Source organism: Notechis scutatus, chromosome 1 (assembly GCF_049901735.1).
Source record: "Notechis scutatus isolate UNSWTSFEM ecotype Mainland chromosome 1, rNotScu1.2, whole genome shotgun sequence".
Lineage (NCBI taxonomy): Eukaryota > Metazoa > Chordata > Lepidosauria > Squamata > Elapidae > Notechis > Notechis scutatus.
Genome location: NC_142009.1, coordinates 27490663 through 27505807, shown reverse-complemented (window position 1 = coordinate 27505807; position 15145 = coordinate 27490663). Strand labels below are relative to the sequence as shown.

At 40.6% G+C, this 15145-nt stretch overlaps 1 long non-coding RNA gene across 1 annotated transcript; it reads right to left on the bottom strand.

The window, feature by feature from the left end:
* Positions 1-9473: 9473 nt before the first annotated feature.
* Positions 9474-13785, bottom strand: LOC148132718 (uncharacterized). The gene is made up of 3 exons (XR_015746866.1): positions 13670-13785; positions 12619-12739; positions 9474-9606 (listed from the first exon to the last, which is right to left on the bottom strand). It is a non-coding gene; the product is annotated as an uncharacterized LOC148132718 (long non-coding RNA).
* Positions 13786-15145: the final 1360 nt, after the last annotated feature.

Here is a 15145-nt window from a genome sequence, read left to right as displayed (position 1 = left end):
TCCTGTAAGGAAGGCAGGAAGGAAACATTCTGGTGTTGCTGACAGAAACTGCCTCTCCGTTAACCCTTATTACATTCTTGGCAGGACTAGACTTCCTGTCTCAGGAACTTCTCTGGAGTTTTTTTTCCTCCTTTGCTGGTACTTTGCTTGTGTGGAGTGACCATTCAAAGTTACAATGGCACTGAAAAAAGTGATTTATGATCATTTTTCACACTTACGACTGTTGCAGCATCCCCACAGTCATGAGAGGCCAGGCGAGGAGATGCGTGCCTCGATGTGAGTGATGTTGAGTTGACCACGTCCAGCCAATAACATGACCACCAAGCCACATCCACCCAGTCACATGAGCACAAAGTCATGCCCACCAACTAAGCCACGCCCACAGAACCAGTTGTTAAAAAATTTGAATCCCACCCCTGGGTGGGATTCTACCAGTTCAGACCGATTTGGGTGAACCGGATATTAAATTTGCAACTGGATCATCAAACTGGGATCTGAACCAACTGGCTAGCCTGCCCACCCTGCCACGTCCCTCCCAGGAGTCTCCGCATAGCCCACTTTTGATGCAGGTAAGTGCAGGGTCTGCTTGAAGGCTCTGGTAAGGGGAAAGACAGGTCTTACGGAAGTCCAGAAATGGGCCTGTTCTCAGCTTCCAGAGGGCCTCCAGAGCTCAGGGGAGGCTATTTTCACCCCCCAGAGGCCCAAGGGAAGCCTCTGGACCCTTGGGAAGTCAAAAAATGGCCCTCCCAGAAGATCCGGTAGGTCATGCCCACCATGGCCATGCAGTGAACCAGTTGCTGGGATTTTTTAATCCCACCCCTGGGAATAGCCTATTCCAGTGATGGCTAACCTTTTGGTTGTCACGTGCCAAAAGTGTGTGTGTGTCTGAGTGTGTGTGCACGCAAGCATGCCTGCACCCATAATGCAATGCGCACATGACCCCCCCGTCCCCTGCATATGCACGTGTGACCCTCCCATGTGCGCCACGCACCTCTGCATGTGCGTGCAACTCCCCCATGTGTCCTCACCCCATGCATGCACAGCACATACCCAACAATCAGCTGGCTTGCAGGAGGTGCGCATGCATGCACAGTGAACCTGATCCAGGGCGACGGCTTGTGTGCCGGCAGGGATGGTTCTGCATGCCACTTCCACCACGCATGCCATAGGTTCGCCATCACGGGCCTTTTCTATGTCTCCCACCATATCACCCTGTGCATGTCAGCACTATAACACTTTGGTCTCCCCCTACCACCCATCAAGGTCAGTCCCATCTTCCAGTCCAGGTCTCCAGTTCCCAATGTATTCCATTCATACCGAGGACAGGCTTCACAAATTCTTGTCCTCAAACCCATCAACAACTTAGCTTGTAAATAACACAAACAATTGATTTGTTTCCTTTAAGGATTCAGAGATTGTTCCAACTGTACTCATCCACAGAAAGGTTTAGAAAGGAAGAACAGTTTTCTGTTTCCTCTTCCCTTCGGCAAAGGACTAGGTGGTTTGCTGAATGCTGTGCGTGAAGGAGCTGAGGGGGCCAGCTACTGCTTTGCTCTTGGTGCCCCTCACTGATAACAGGGTCCTCATAAATTTCATGCAGAAATTAAGGCTTGGTGCCTTTCCAAATTGCTTCTTGAACATATCACTCAGATTTGTGGCAAGCAGGACATATAGGGGAAACATGAGAGAGGGTGTAAGTTATTTTATTTCCTTATAGCCTAGAATGATTAGGACGGAGGTCCTGTTTTTGTTCAGGATTTGCAGTATTTTGAAGCAAAATACTTATAACTTTCTTACAGTCTTCTACTGATTATCTGGAGCTCTTGTTGGCTTAGGGTCTTCTCTCTTTTCTGCATTCTGAAGTTAAGTGTAGCAAAGTTGGTGATCTATTCAACACCACCAACAAAACTGCTACCCTTCAAAAAGACCTTGACTATGTATCAGAATGGTCAAACAAATGGCAACTTCAAATCTCAACAAATAAATGCTCTGTCTTACATATTGGCAAAAAAAAAATCAGAAAAAAAAATACAAGCTGAATAGTCAAGACCTTGTTGAGATCCAAACCAGGGGTGGGATTCTACCGGTTCGCACCTATTCGCTAGAACCGGTTGTTAACATTCTAAGCAGTTCGGAGAACCGGTTGTTAGAAAAAAATCTGCTTTTGTTTTTTTCCACTTTACTGGCCCAATCCTGTAAAGAAGGCAGGAAGGAAACATTGGTGTTGCTTACAGAAACTGCCTCTCCATTAACCCTTATTACATTCTTGGCAGGACTAGACTTCCTGTCTCTGGAGCTTCTCTGGAGTTTTTTTTTCTCCTTTGCTGATACTTTGCTTGTGTGGAACATGAAATTGACATATGTGTAGCCATTTCACTTGGAAACCTGACAGCTTGAGTTTCTTAAATGGGAAGGGTTGTTTTAAGCTTTTTACATTGCTGTTGGGAGGAAATACTCCCCTGTTGGAGTTAGCACTTTGAAGAAATAATTGAATAATGAAGCAGAGTTGCCGGAAAGAAGCTTTTAATGACAAGGAACCAAGATGAGTGGCATTTGGCAAGGCTTCTTGCCTAGCTAGAAAGATTGACATTCAAACGTCAGGTTTACATACTCTTTCTGAGCTTTGGTCTAAAACTGGTTTCTGGTGAAGTTTAATTCTGTCCTTGGTGATGTTTAATCCTGTGTTTATTGATGGGATAATTTTCCCTATTCAGCTTTGTTTGGAAGGAAAAAGGTTAATCTCTGTTCCTGAAAATAAACTGGGTTGAGAAATCTGGCTAGTTCCTGTGTCTATTTGTTCTGGTAATCGGTTTAACAAGCAACAGCAACTGTTGTGATTTAATTATTTCTATTGTGTTTGGATTCTTTCCTGCCTCATGGTTTCTTTTTCTATCTGGGGAGGGGGGGGTCTTCCTTCACTTCTTTAGTGGTATCTGGCACTGTCCTTTTGGGGTGTACTTCCAAGAGGCAGGATGCAAGCTTGGCACTGATTTTTTTACTGCCTTTCTGGGGAGCATGTGATCTTTCCTTAAATCTGTGACAGCCTTCAAGATTTCTTTCCTTTGCTTTGCATCTTTTGGCTGTCATAAGTAATGGGGGGGAGGGGTGAAATAATTGTGGGAAGTGATCTGGAGGTTTTTAAAATTACTGTATAAGTTTGGGGTGGAAAAGTTTCTTGTTTATGCTTCTTTCCTGTGCTATGCACAAGCGCACCTCTTTATCAAAATAGGCCAAGGTCAACGGACAGATGCCTGCATCACGACCTGAAGATGCCCACATGACATTACATACAACTTTAATTGGATGGACAGTTTGAACTATTGTGGGTGGGAACGTTGCCATCACTTTGTATATGAGATTTTCGACCTCAATTCCTCAGATTCAGAATTCCTTTTATGCTACCACTTGATTTCCAGTAAAAGATATCTTTTCTCTAATTAATGGAGTCTAAGTGTTAACCTAATCCTACATAGTTTTTTCTCTGGTAATATCACACTACTAACTAGAGCATACAAAAGATTTGCTAGACCAATACTTGAATACAGCTCATCAGTCTGGAACCCAACTTACGTATCTAATATTAACACAGTTGAGAAAGTCCAGAAATATTTCACAAGAAGAGTTCTCCACTCCTCTACTCATTGCAGAATACCTTATGCCACCAGACTTGAAATTCTATACCTAGCAAACCTAGAACTATGCCGCCTTCAGTCCGATCTAAGTACAGTATATAAAATTATATATTGCAATGTCCTACCTGTCAATGGATATTTCAGTTTCAACCATAACAATACAAGAGCACACAATAGATACAAACTCAAGGTAAACCGCACCAAACAATTGCAGGAAATATGACTTCAACAACAGAGTGGAATACTCTACCTGACTCTGTGGTTTCTTCCCCAAACCCCCAAAACTTTAACCTTAGACTGCCTACTATTGACCTCACCCCTTTCCTAAGAGGTCTGTAGGGGGCGTGCAAAAGTGCACCAACATGCCTACTGTCTCTGTCCTATTGTTTCTTTTTTATTTTTCTTATATGTATCCATTTCATGTATCCATAACTATGTTATACTTAAACGTGCTATCTTATAATCGCTTGACAAAATGAATAAAATAAAAAAATAAATAAGTATTTCCGTATTTTTTTTTTTAAGGAGTAGTGTGGGAAGGTTGTGGTTTGGAACCCATCTCAGAAAACATATCCTAGAACGTATCTGCTATTGCTGATAAATTGCAGCCAGCATCCATAATGTTCCACAGCATCCACCCATTCCACAGCTCATATATCTCAAAACATTAATTTGGCCCCATGTGAAATTGTCTTCAGGATTAGAGCAGCCTTTCATCCCATTCTCTAGTATAAGGTATGACCCACTGAACAATTATGAGGTAGACTTCTCCACAAATGAAGTCCGAATGAAGGCTCTGGGAAGGGGGAAAGCAGGCCTTCCAGAAGTCCAGAAACGGGCCAGTTTTGGGCTTTTGGAGGGCCTCCAGAGCCTGGGGCAGGCCATTTTTGCCCGCCCAGAGGACCAAGGGAAGCCTCCGGACCCTTGGGAAGGAGAAAAATGGCCCTCTCAGAAGTACCAGAATTCACAAAACGGGCCTGTTTCCAGCTTCCAGAGGGTCTCCAGAGCATGGGGGAGGCTGTTTTCACCCCGCTCCAGAGGCCGATAAATTGCAGCTAGCATCCATAATGTTTATCTTCTCCTCAGTGATTTGCTTGTGTAATACTAAAAACTGGTTCAGCATAAAAGCTAAATGGAGCATATAGGCACAGAGACTTTTGGATATGAGTAGTTAAGAGAATAGTAACTATTCCACAGCTCATATATCTCAAAACATTAATTTGGCCCCATGTGAAATTGTCTTCAGGATTAGAGCAGCCTTTCATCCCATTCTCTAGTATAAGTTATGACTCACTGAACAATTATGAGGTAGACTTCTCCACAAATAATGGTTTTTGAATCAAGTAAAAGTATATGGTGTGCACTAGTCCGAAAACAATGGGAACATTCTGCATGGGATCATTGTCTTCTCAGAAAAATAAGGTCTGAAAGGAAAGATGTTGCCCTGTGAAGGAAAGAAAGTGTTACAATCACATGGTACTTTCTATGATTTTCTAAATGAGGCATTGCAATATTTGTAGACAATCACGTACACGGTATCTCCAGCTAAAGAAGGAATTGGGCTAAGTTGCCTTTGGCCTTCCAACATTGCCAAGGCCTTCCAACTTTGCTGATTCAAAGATCAGGGCCCACCAACACAAAATGGCCATAGGAATCATCAGTCACAGAGTCAAATGAAAAGAGGAATGAACTTGAAGGGGAATCCATGGTAAAGATGCATTGTCACTATTTTTCTCAGCTCCCCTTCACAAAGGGTCATCCCCCAGTAAGACAAGGTCTTCCTTGTGTTCAACTAAAAAGTGAGTGAAGATGTTAAAGGAGGATAACTGTTAAAGCATTACAATAATGTCTAACAATTCGGCATTCCGTTCCATTGTAATGAACAGCAAAAAAATTGTGGTCATAACTTAATTATTATTTTTTCCAATTGCAGATGGCAAGAAGGCATTGCCCTGTTTTCTCCTGATTCATTCAGCAGATCTGGAAAGAGTCAGGACCTCAACTTCAAGAGCATCCCAAGGGCTTTTAAAGATGAAGATCTGATTGACTGAAATGTGTTGAGGATTCATTGCACAACCATTAAGAATTCAAGCATTGCCCCCTGGCCTGATCCAATAATTTGTATTTTAATGTTCCCAGAGAATTTCCAATGGAATAACATGCTTCATTGAAAAACCTTCATAGATACACGTTAGTATTTTTACTATATAATGAGCAAGTGCTCTTAAGATCTTTACACACTGGAAAAATGTAAAAACAAAACAAAACCCTATGCAAATGAATTTCAGAATTAGGATGACAAAAATGTATTACAGTACATTGGATAAATGTTTGGGGAAGGTGGTTGAGAAGGTGGTTGCATGGCAGCTCCAGAGGTTTCTGGATGAAACAGATTATCCCAACCCCTACCAGTCAGGATTCAGGCCTGGATTTGGGATGGAAATGACATTGGTCATACTTTTGGATGATCTCTGGCAGGAGCGGGATAGGGGTAGTGCATCTATCCTTGCTCTACTTGACCACTCAGCGACCTTCAATACCATCAACCATGGGATTCTCCTGGGACAGCTTTGGGGCATGGGAGTGGGAGGCCTTGTGCTGTCCTGGTTCACTTCTTTCCTCTGTGTCCACTCTCAGTCAGTGTTGATAGGAGGGGAGAGATCCAACCCTCACCCACTGCTTTTTTGGAGTTCCACAGGGCTCAGTACTCTCTCTCCGCTCCTGTTCAACGTTTATATGAAGCCGCTGGGTGAGATCATCCATTACCATGGCCTCAGGTATCACCAATGATACTCAGCTGTATGTCTTCGCCTGTGGTGAGTTAAGTGTTGCTATGTCCTCCCTCTCACAGCGCCTGGAGGCTGCTTGGGGCTGGATGGGAGCAATGAGTTGAAACTAAACCCTTGCAAGACCAATTGGCTTTGGGTTTGGGGTTTGTTGGCTCAGGGAGAATTGCCACCTTTGGTCTTGGATGGGATGGCACTACCCCAAACAGACCCTGTGCATAATCTAAGGGCTTTCCTGGACTCACGACACCTGCTCCAAGAGCAGGTGGCAGTCATGGCCAGGAGGGCCTTTGCGTAACTGCGGGTTTATTTTTATTTATTTTATTTGATTTGCCAATTGTTTACAAGATAATAAGTATAAGTGTATACATAGTTGTGAATACATGAAATGGGTACATATAAGAAAAATAAAAGAATAAGAGAAACAATAGGACAGGGACGGTAGGCACGATGGTGCGCTTATGCACGCCCCTACAGACCTCTTAGGAAAGGGGTGAGGTCAATAGTAGACAGTCTAAGGTTAAAGTTTTTGGGGTTTGGGGAAGAGACTATAGAGTCGGGTAGAGTATTCCAGACATTGACCACTCTATTGCTGAAGTCGTATTTCCTGCAATCAAGTTTGGTGCGGTTTACTTTGAGTTTGTATCTATTGTGTGCTCTTGTGTTGTTATGGTTGAAGCTGAAGTATTCATTGACAGGTAGGACATTGCAATGTATGATTTTATATACCATGCTTAAGTCCGACCGAAGACGGCGTAATTCAAGATTTTCTAGTTTTAGAATTTCAAGTCTGGTGGCATAAGGTATTCTACAACGAGTAGAAGAGTGGAGAACTCTTCTTGTGAAATATTTCTGGACTTTCTCAATTGTGCTAATATCAGATACGTAATGAGGGTTCCAGACTGATGAACTGTATTCGAGTATTGGTCTAGCAAATGTTTTGTATGCTCTGGTTAGTAGTGTGATATTACCAGAGAAAAAGCTACGAAAGATTAGGTTAACAACTCTTAATGCCTTTTTGGCTATGTAGTTGCAGTGGGCTCTAGCACTTAGATCATTAGAGGTGAGTATTCCAAGGTCCTTTACAGAGCTTGGGTCATCAACAAGATCTTGACTATTCAGCTTGTATTTTATTTTCTGATTTTTTTGCCAATATGTAAGACAGAGCATTTATTTGTTGAGATTTGAAGTTGCCATTTGTTTGACCATTCAGATACATAGTCAAGATCTTTTTGTAAGGTAGCAGTATTGTCTGTGGTATTGAACAGCTTTACATCATCAGCGAAGAGAACGCAATTGCTCTTAATATGATCACAGAGGTCGTTTATGTAGAGTATGAAGAGAGTTGGTCCTAGAACACTGCCCTGGGGGACACCACTATTGACAGGTACTGGATTTGATAGAACGCTCCCGATTTTGACCATTTGTTGTCTGTTTGACAGGAATGCTTCTATCCAGTTATTCAGTTGTCCAGAGATACCATAGGATTTTATTTTTAGGAGTAGTTTGTCGTGTACCACTGAATCAAAGGCTTTACAGAAGTCTATGTAGATTGCGTCAATTGCTTTGCCCTGGTCGAGTTGTGTCGTCCATATGTTTTTTGCAGTGTAAGAGTTGCAGATTACAGGATAGTTTTTTTCTGAAACCAAATTGTTTATTGGAGAGTAGGTTGTTTGACTCTAAGTGGAGGATGATGGATTGGTTAATAATTGATTCCATGACTTTACAGGTGATGCACTGTTGTGCACCAGTTACACCTTTTCCTGGACCAACAGTCCCTACTCACAGTCACACATGCCCTAGGCACTTCCTGTCTTAACTATTGCAATGCACTCTACATGGGGCTACCCTTGAAGAGCATCTGGAAGCTCCAATTGGTGCTAAATGCAGTGGCCCATATGGTTTTCTGCAGGACCTGGTGTGCACATTTATCACATCTCCTGTGGTAGCTGCATTGATTGCCAATTTGCTTCTGGGTACAATTCAAGGTGCTGGTTGTTACCTTTAAAGCCCTTGATGGCTTGGGACCAAGTTACCTGAGGGACCATCTCTTGCCAGTCACATCTACACGACCCATCAGACCGGGGGGCTAGGAATGTTGCAGGTCCCATCCAAGGGAGATACACCTGGTGGGACCCAAAAGAAGGGCCTTCTCAGTGGTGGCTCCCTCTCTCTGGAACACCATTCTCCTAGAGATTGGAATGGCCTCCATTCTGATAATCTTCCAGCAGGCATTGAAGACCTGGTTCTGGCAGTGGGCCTGGGGAACCCGGAGCAGGATGGAGCCCATTAAATGGCTTGTGTGATCTGTTGTCGTCGGGGCGGGAGTTGGGAGTTGGGGGTGATTTTGTTATGTTGTACTTTATTAATTTATTTGATTGTTTTTGTTAGTTTTTATTGTTTTAAATGTGATTTTATATTCGAGTAGCCATGGGTGAATAGGCAGCAATATAAATTCAATAAATAATAAATAAATTATTTGAAAAAACATTGGCTGGCTTCTTTTGTATGTCGATTATAGAATCTTCTTCTATCTCATTCTTCTGCTTCATAATTTTCAATTCCACTTTCAAATTAGTCTCAGTCTTGTCTGGAAAAACTGGCTCTTCTTTCATATCATATTTTGAACATAGTCCATTTAAAGGGTTCACCTTTAAAGGTAATCTCTAATTCCTTCTGGTTCTTCCACCCTTCAAAATCCCATCCTATCAAGATTATCTTTTAAGTCAAAACAAACCATTTTCCCCTGAGAAAAATGTCATGGAAATTTCAGTTCCGGAGCTGTAATGAATCCCAGATGTGTTATACATTTTTTAAGGTAGCAGATTTGGGATTTCTAGATTCAAAAAACCTTGTGGTATAATATACAAGGATCAGGGGCCATTCCTGATCTGACCAGTATGATTTTGACCTCAATTATGAGTCGTTGTATAAATGATTATCATTCATTAGGATCTTTGGGGGGCTTTACACTTTGGACAACTATTATTAGATTTTGTTCACTATTCCAAGAACATTCCAATGAGTTTCAGACACAGAAGAGCAAATACAATCATTTGTAAAGCCAGATTATTTTAATAAGATTTGTTCATGTTTTTAAAGCTTCTATAATCCAGATTCCATCAAGCAGTCACATAGAAGATGGTGGTTGTCCATGTCATGATGAGAAGTCTTTCCTTCAGCTTTCGCTAAATAATTGGAAATGATTTGAAATATATTGATATGATGCAATCATTCCATTATTATTTTTATCTTTCTGTAGATAGTAACTCGTAAAATATCATACAGTGCAACCTGTGTACTTTCTACTTGTGAGGAGAGGGGGATATGAATAACTTTTAGGAATCAGGGTTGATTTATGAAGCCATCTTATTCCCTATTCTTCAACCACAGGTTCATCTGCTAAATATTATGGCACATTGTCACTGCATTCCACCCATAGTTTTATATGGGCAGTAAAGAGGCAATAAATCCATAGGTCTCCACAGACCATTTTATCTCCAGTGTTAATGGAAAGGAAGTCCATATCCTCATCAATTTTTTTCTTCCTCCAAATGCTTCCGTCTTCTCTAATAGAGAAGGAATTCCTGATTCCTCCTATATCATGACAGTAATATCTGAAAATATTCCAGACTTCCTTTCTATTCTTCAGTCTTTCAAGTGTACTCTAACCATTGTCACAATGCTTCCTTCCAGAGGCAGAAACTGGGATTTATGGGGTGAGAAATTGGTATATTCTATATGCCTCTCTCTGTGTTTGTGTATGTTTGGTTCTCAATGAGACACATCTTTAGAGTCAGAAAGCAAAGGACTTGTGGATGGGGAATGCATGGAAATTCAGTCCTGAGTCTGAAAATTGTGGCAATATTGGACAGTATGTTTAGATTGGCAGCAAACATCGATTTAATCATGCAAGGAATTCTTTGTTTCATTTCAGTCACCTTACTCAAGTTATGGTTAGTTTGATCCACATTCCAATCCACTCTGTTTATTCGTTCCTTTAGAGATAACCTCTGGCTACCTTTGACATGCAGATCTCAAGCTCAGGTAACTGACTATGGTTAAAGTACCATTTCACAGTTCTATTTTGGTACCTTTATTATCTTTTAATCCATTTTTTAATTCCATTGTTTGATGTGCACGCAAGCACCAGTCATTCTGAAAATCCCTTTATTCTGAAATTCATGATAAAAGGAGGAGAAACTAGACCCACCCAATTAAAAACTGATAGCTGAGGAAGTGGGATTTCTCATTTGGCCTCTTCCAGGAGAGGGGAACTTCTCTCCATTGAAAAATGGGGGGGCTGCAAGTGATCACTCACCCCACAGTTGGAAGCCTTTCTCTTAGGGATGCTGCCCCCCACCATTTACAGAAAATCAGATAGAAAAACGTGATAGTGGAAATCCCAGTGAGGTCTGGAAGGCTGGGTGTGTAGTGTGAATGCCCTTTCCACATACCCCTTTCCAATTCTGCAAATGAAGTTTCATTCAGTAAAAGCATGGAGAAAGATGATTGAAGTCTCCAAATGCTCTGCATTTTTTTTAAAAAAACAAACTTTATTCATTTTACAATTAAAACAACAACACATTTACAGCATATATACAAGGAAAAAGAAAGAAAAACAAGGCCTTGACAGCGGCCAAGAGTGAAAGGACAGAAAGAAATGCGGGGGAAAAGAAGAAAACATGGAAAAAGGGAAGGGAAATAAAGAAGGGTAAACATTTAAAATAAAACATTATCTTTTTTGTCGGTCTGTAAGATCTTTTCTTCTTCAAGTGCATCGTAAGCACAGCTTATCAGTATCTATACTTGGGATGCCCTCGTCTAAAATTCTCTTCGCAGTGGTCTATCTTTGGTTTAGCCAGTTATACCAAGGATTCCAGTTGGTGTAATAGGTTGAGGGTTCTTTATTTTTTAATGTTAGAGTTAATTTGTCCATTTCGGCGCACTCTAAAATTTTCTGGATAATCAACTGTTCAGTGGGTGTGGAAGGTAATTTCCAGCACTGAGCGAACGCTAGTCTGGCCGCAGTTAGAATATGGATTATTATATACTTTGGGTTTTTTGGATAATTGTTTATCAAAAATCCCTAAAAGGAAGGACTCTGGTTTGTATTCAATTTGTTCCTTAGTTATCTCCTCCAGCCATTTCCTAATTTTTTTGCCAGTATTTCTGAGTTTCCTTGCATGACCACCACATGTGGAAGTAGGTACCGTCTATGCTTTTGCATTTCCAGCATTTTGGACTCGTGTTGGGGTGCATTTTTGCCAATCTCGAAGGGGGCAGGTGCCATCTGTAAAACATTTTGTATGAATTTTCTATGTAGGCTGCTGATTTTGTGATCTTGTTATTTCTGTTCCAAATCCTTTCCCATTCTGTTAGTGTAGTACTCCGTCCCACGTTCCTGCTCCAAGCTATCATATTTCCTTTGACTATCTCTTGTTCTAATTCTACTTCCAGTAAATATTTGTAAAATTTAGATATATTTTTTTTGTTTGGTCCTAATAAAATTTTATCTAAGTGCTGCAATGCTCTGCATTTTTAAGGAAACCATTTAATTTGCTTTCCTCTGAGAGAAAGCAAATCTGATTTAGTTATTCTTCGTGGTGGACTTTGGGCTGAAATTTTTAGCTTTAAAATGTGTGTATGTGTGTGTGTGTGTGTGTGTGTGTGTGTGTGTGAAAGTTGCAAAGAAATAGAATATTTTCCTCTATGTACTAGTGGCATTAGTAGGAATCTCTGTATTTAATATTTTAGAAATTGGATTGCCACGAGAAAATTGCCATGAGAAAAGAGGCATTAAAGTCTCCCTAATTAAGCCTTGCCAAAAACCACACTTGTGACATCCCAGCAAAGGAGGCATCTACTCATTCAGTGAAGTTATCTAAACTAAAGAGGCTTTGCAAGTTTTATGTCTGAAGTGACTGGATTTAAATTTGCATGGAAGGCAATGCTCATCTGGTGGACACACAAAGGCTTGCTTAAAGTAGTCCAATAGATGCTTCTATTACAAGGACTTTGCAGAGGCTGCTCCAAGAAAGCGGAGCTTATTTTAGCCTCTTGCATGATGAATTTGGTACTGAAGAGGTATAGGCTTATAAGGAGAACTGGCATGGGCACAAATTGGAATGATTTCCCTGATCCCAATTACGAGACAAAATGAAATAAATCTTATGAATATTTCAGTTCCAGCATCTTACTTTACACAGCAATGCTTCTGATCATCATAGTATCCTATGGAATTCTCGGGACGTTTACACACCTCTACGCAAATCCCTTTAAAGTGAATGCATTCTGAGGTATGCAGTACTGGCCGTGGTCCTGGAGATGGAAGAGAAAAAGAAACTGATCATACACCAAAACAGCCCTTTTCAGAAGTTGGAGATCTGTATTCCTAGGAAAAGTGTACAGGTAGTCCTCAAGTTACAACCACAAGTGAGCTCAAAATTTCTGTTGCTAAGTGAGACCATTGTTAAATGAATTTTAAGTTCTTTCTTGCCACAGTTGTTAGGTGATTCACTGCAGCGATTAGGTTAAGTGAACCTGGCTTCCCCATTGTCTTTGCTGGCCAGAAGGTTGCAAAAGATGATTGTGTGACTCCAGGACACTGCAACCGTCATAAATGGGAGTCAGTTGCTGAGCAGCTGAATTGTGGTCATGAAATCATGAGGATTGTACAACAGTCATAAGTGTGAAAAATGTTTCTAAGTCACTGTTTTCAGTGCTATTGTAACTTTGAATGGTCACTAAATGAACTGTTGTAAGTCGAGGTCTACCCTTATATACCAAAATGTATTGTTTCAGGAAGAACACTTACTTTAAAAAGTCCCTTAGGGGAAAAAGGAAGATAAATAAATAAGATAAGTAAATAAATAGCCAAACTCCTTAAATTTCATCTAAATCATCTAAGATTCTGATTAAAGTTTTGTCTAGAAAAAAAAAATCTTCAATTTTTCTCCTTAGATTATTTAGCTAACATTTAAGGAGTTTGCCTATTTATATACTTTCTGGTTTAAATGATTTGGGTTTTGCTTCCCAATCTTCAAAAGTTTACAGAAAATTTCCAAGAAGGTACTAGATCAAAGCAATTTATTAAAGCAATCCTAGAATACTGAATCAAGTATGCAAAATAACATTCCTGACTGCTTGTTCCATTTGGTAGGTCTGTATAGATGAGTAAATGTTTCTTTCTGAACTGCCTGATGCTTCATCCTGAGCTTTAGTATAAAGATTTCTCCAGAATTGACTTACCCTGATCAGAAAGAACCACAAAGGTGAGGAAAAGGAGGACACACCAAGGCTTCATAGTTATGGCAAGTTCAAAGCAACTGCTTACGTCTTCTCTAGTCCAGTCACCAAAAGTAGCTAGAAGGTATGTTCCATTCTGTCTTTTAAACCATCATCACAGGATGTACCTTTAATTACAAATGTAAATATTAATTACATGAAGACAGAGGAACAATTGGATTGGTTGTTTCTTTCTCTGTATCTTGATGGTAATTGGAAGCAATGGCCTTTTCCTTAAATGGCAAGTTTCCATGACTGGGGATCCTTATTGGTTCGTTTTTGCCATTCAGAAAAAAAATATTATATTAGTCAAGTAGATTTTTAGCTGATAACACCCATAAATCCCTCTGTTCCTTAAGATTTTCTGGTTGCCTTTCTTTATGACCAGGATATTTCCAGGTTAGATTATGATATCTATTTTAAGGAGGTTGCCACTGAAGTTTATTTCCATTCTTTAGTCTATCAATTAGATGTCTGGAACACAGAAAACTGAAAACTAATTGTGGGATAAAGTGGAAAGAAAATACTATTGAGAGCCATTCACTTTTTTATATTTGGGAAACATAAAACAAAAACAACTGTAATATATAAATTCATGGAAGGTGGTATGCAATTTAATATATTTACATTTTGCACGGATAGGCTGTTACCGGTAGGATGGTACCGTGTTTCCCCCAAAATAAGATGGGGTCCTATTTTGCGGAGGGGACAAAATAAGTACTAGGGCTTATTTTCAGGAAGTGTCTTATTTTTCTTCCATGTATGGGAGGCACCCTTCTGCTTGCTCGCCATGAGGCAGGGGAGTGGAGCTGTCCCACGTGCCCAGCACGACTTACTTCAGGGCCCCCACAGCGAGGCTACTCACATACCTCACCTTGTGGTGGTGGCTCCAGCAGCCCCATTCTCTTTTCTTTCTGATCACCTTTTGGCTCTTTGTTTTTTTTTAAGTACCAAGCAGCGAAGTATAACTTAGAGGGTAATAATCTGGAAAGAAGAATATGAGCATCCATAAGTCTTGAACAGTAAGATCTGGAACAGAGGCGGTTCTCTTGTAATGGAGATAAAAGTTGCAATTATTGTTGTATATTTCTCATAATTATCATTCAAATAAACAACAGTTCTATACAACAGTGATGACCTGGGGGGTGGCACAAAGGCAACACAATCAAATAAGCAATAAGAGTCCCTATATTATCTCCAACTTTGCCCCTAATGTCCTGGTTACCTTCTGCTGGAGAATAACTTTCCCAGGAACAATCTTTAAGTGGAGGAAATTCAGTCTGGAAACAAAGTACATACAAACTAACTAAAAATCCAAACAAATCAAGCTGAAGTAATTAACTTGACAGGGCAGGAGAAGGAATTTCAGACTTGAAAGCATGGCAAAACTCACACAGTTGGGAAGATGCCAGGAACACAAATAAGCCACAACGATACAAG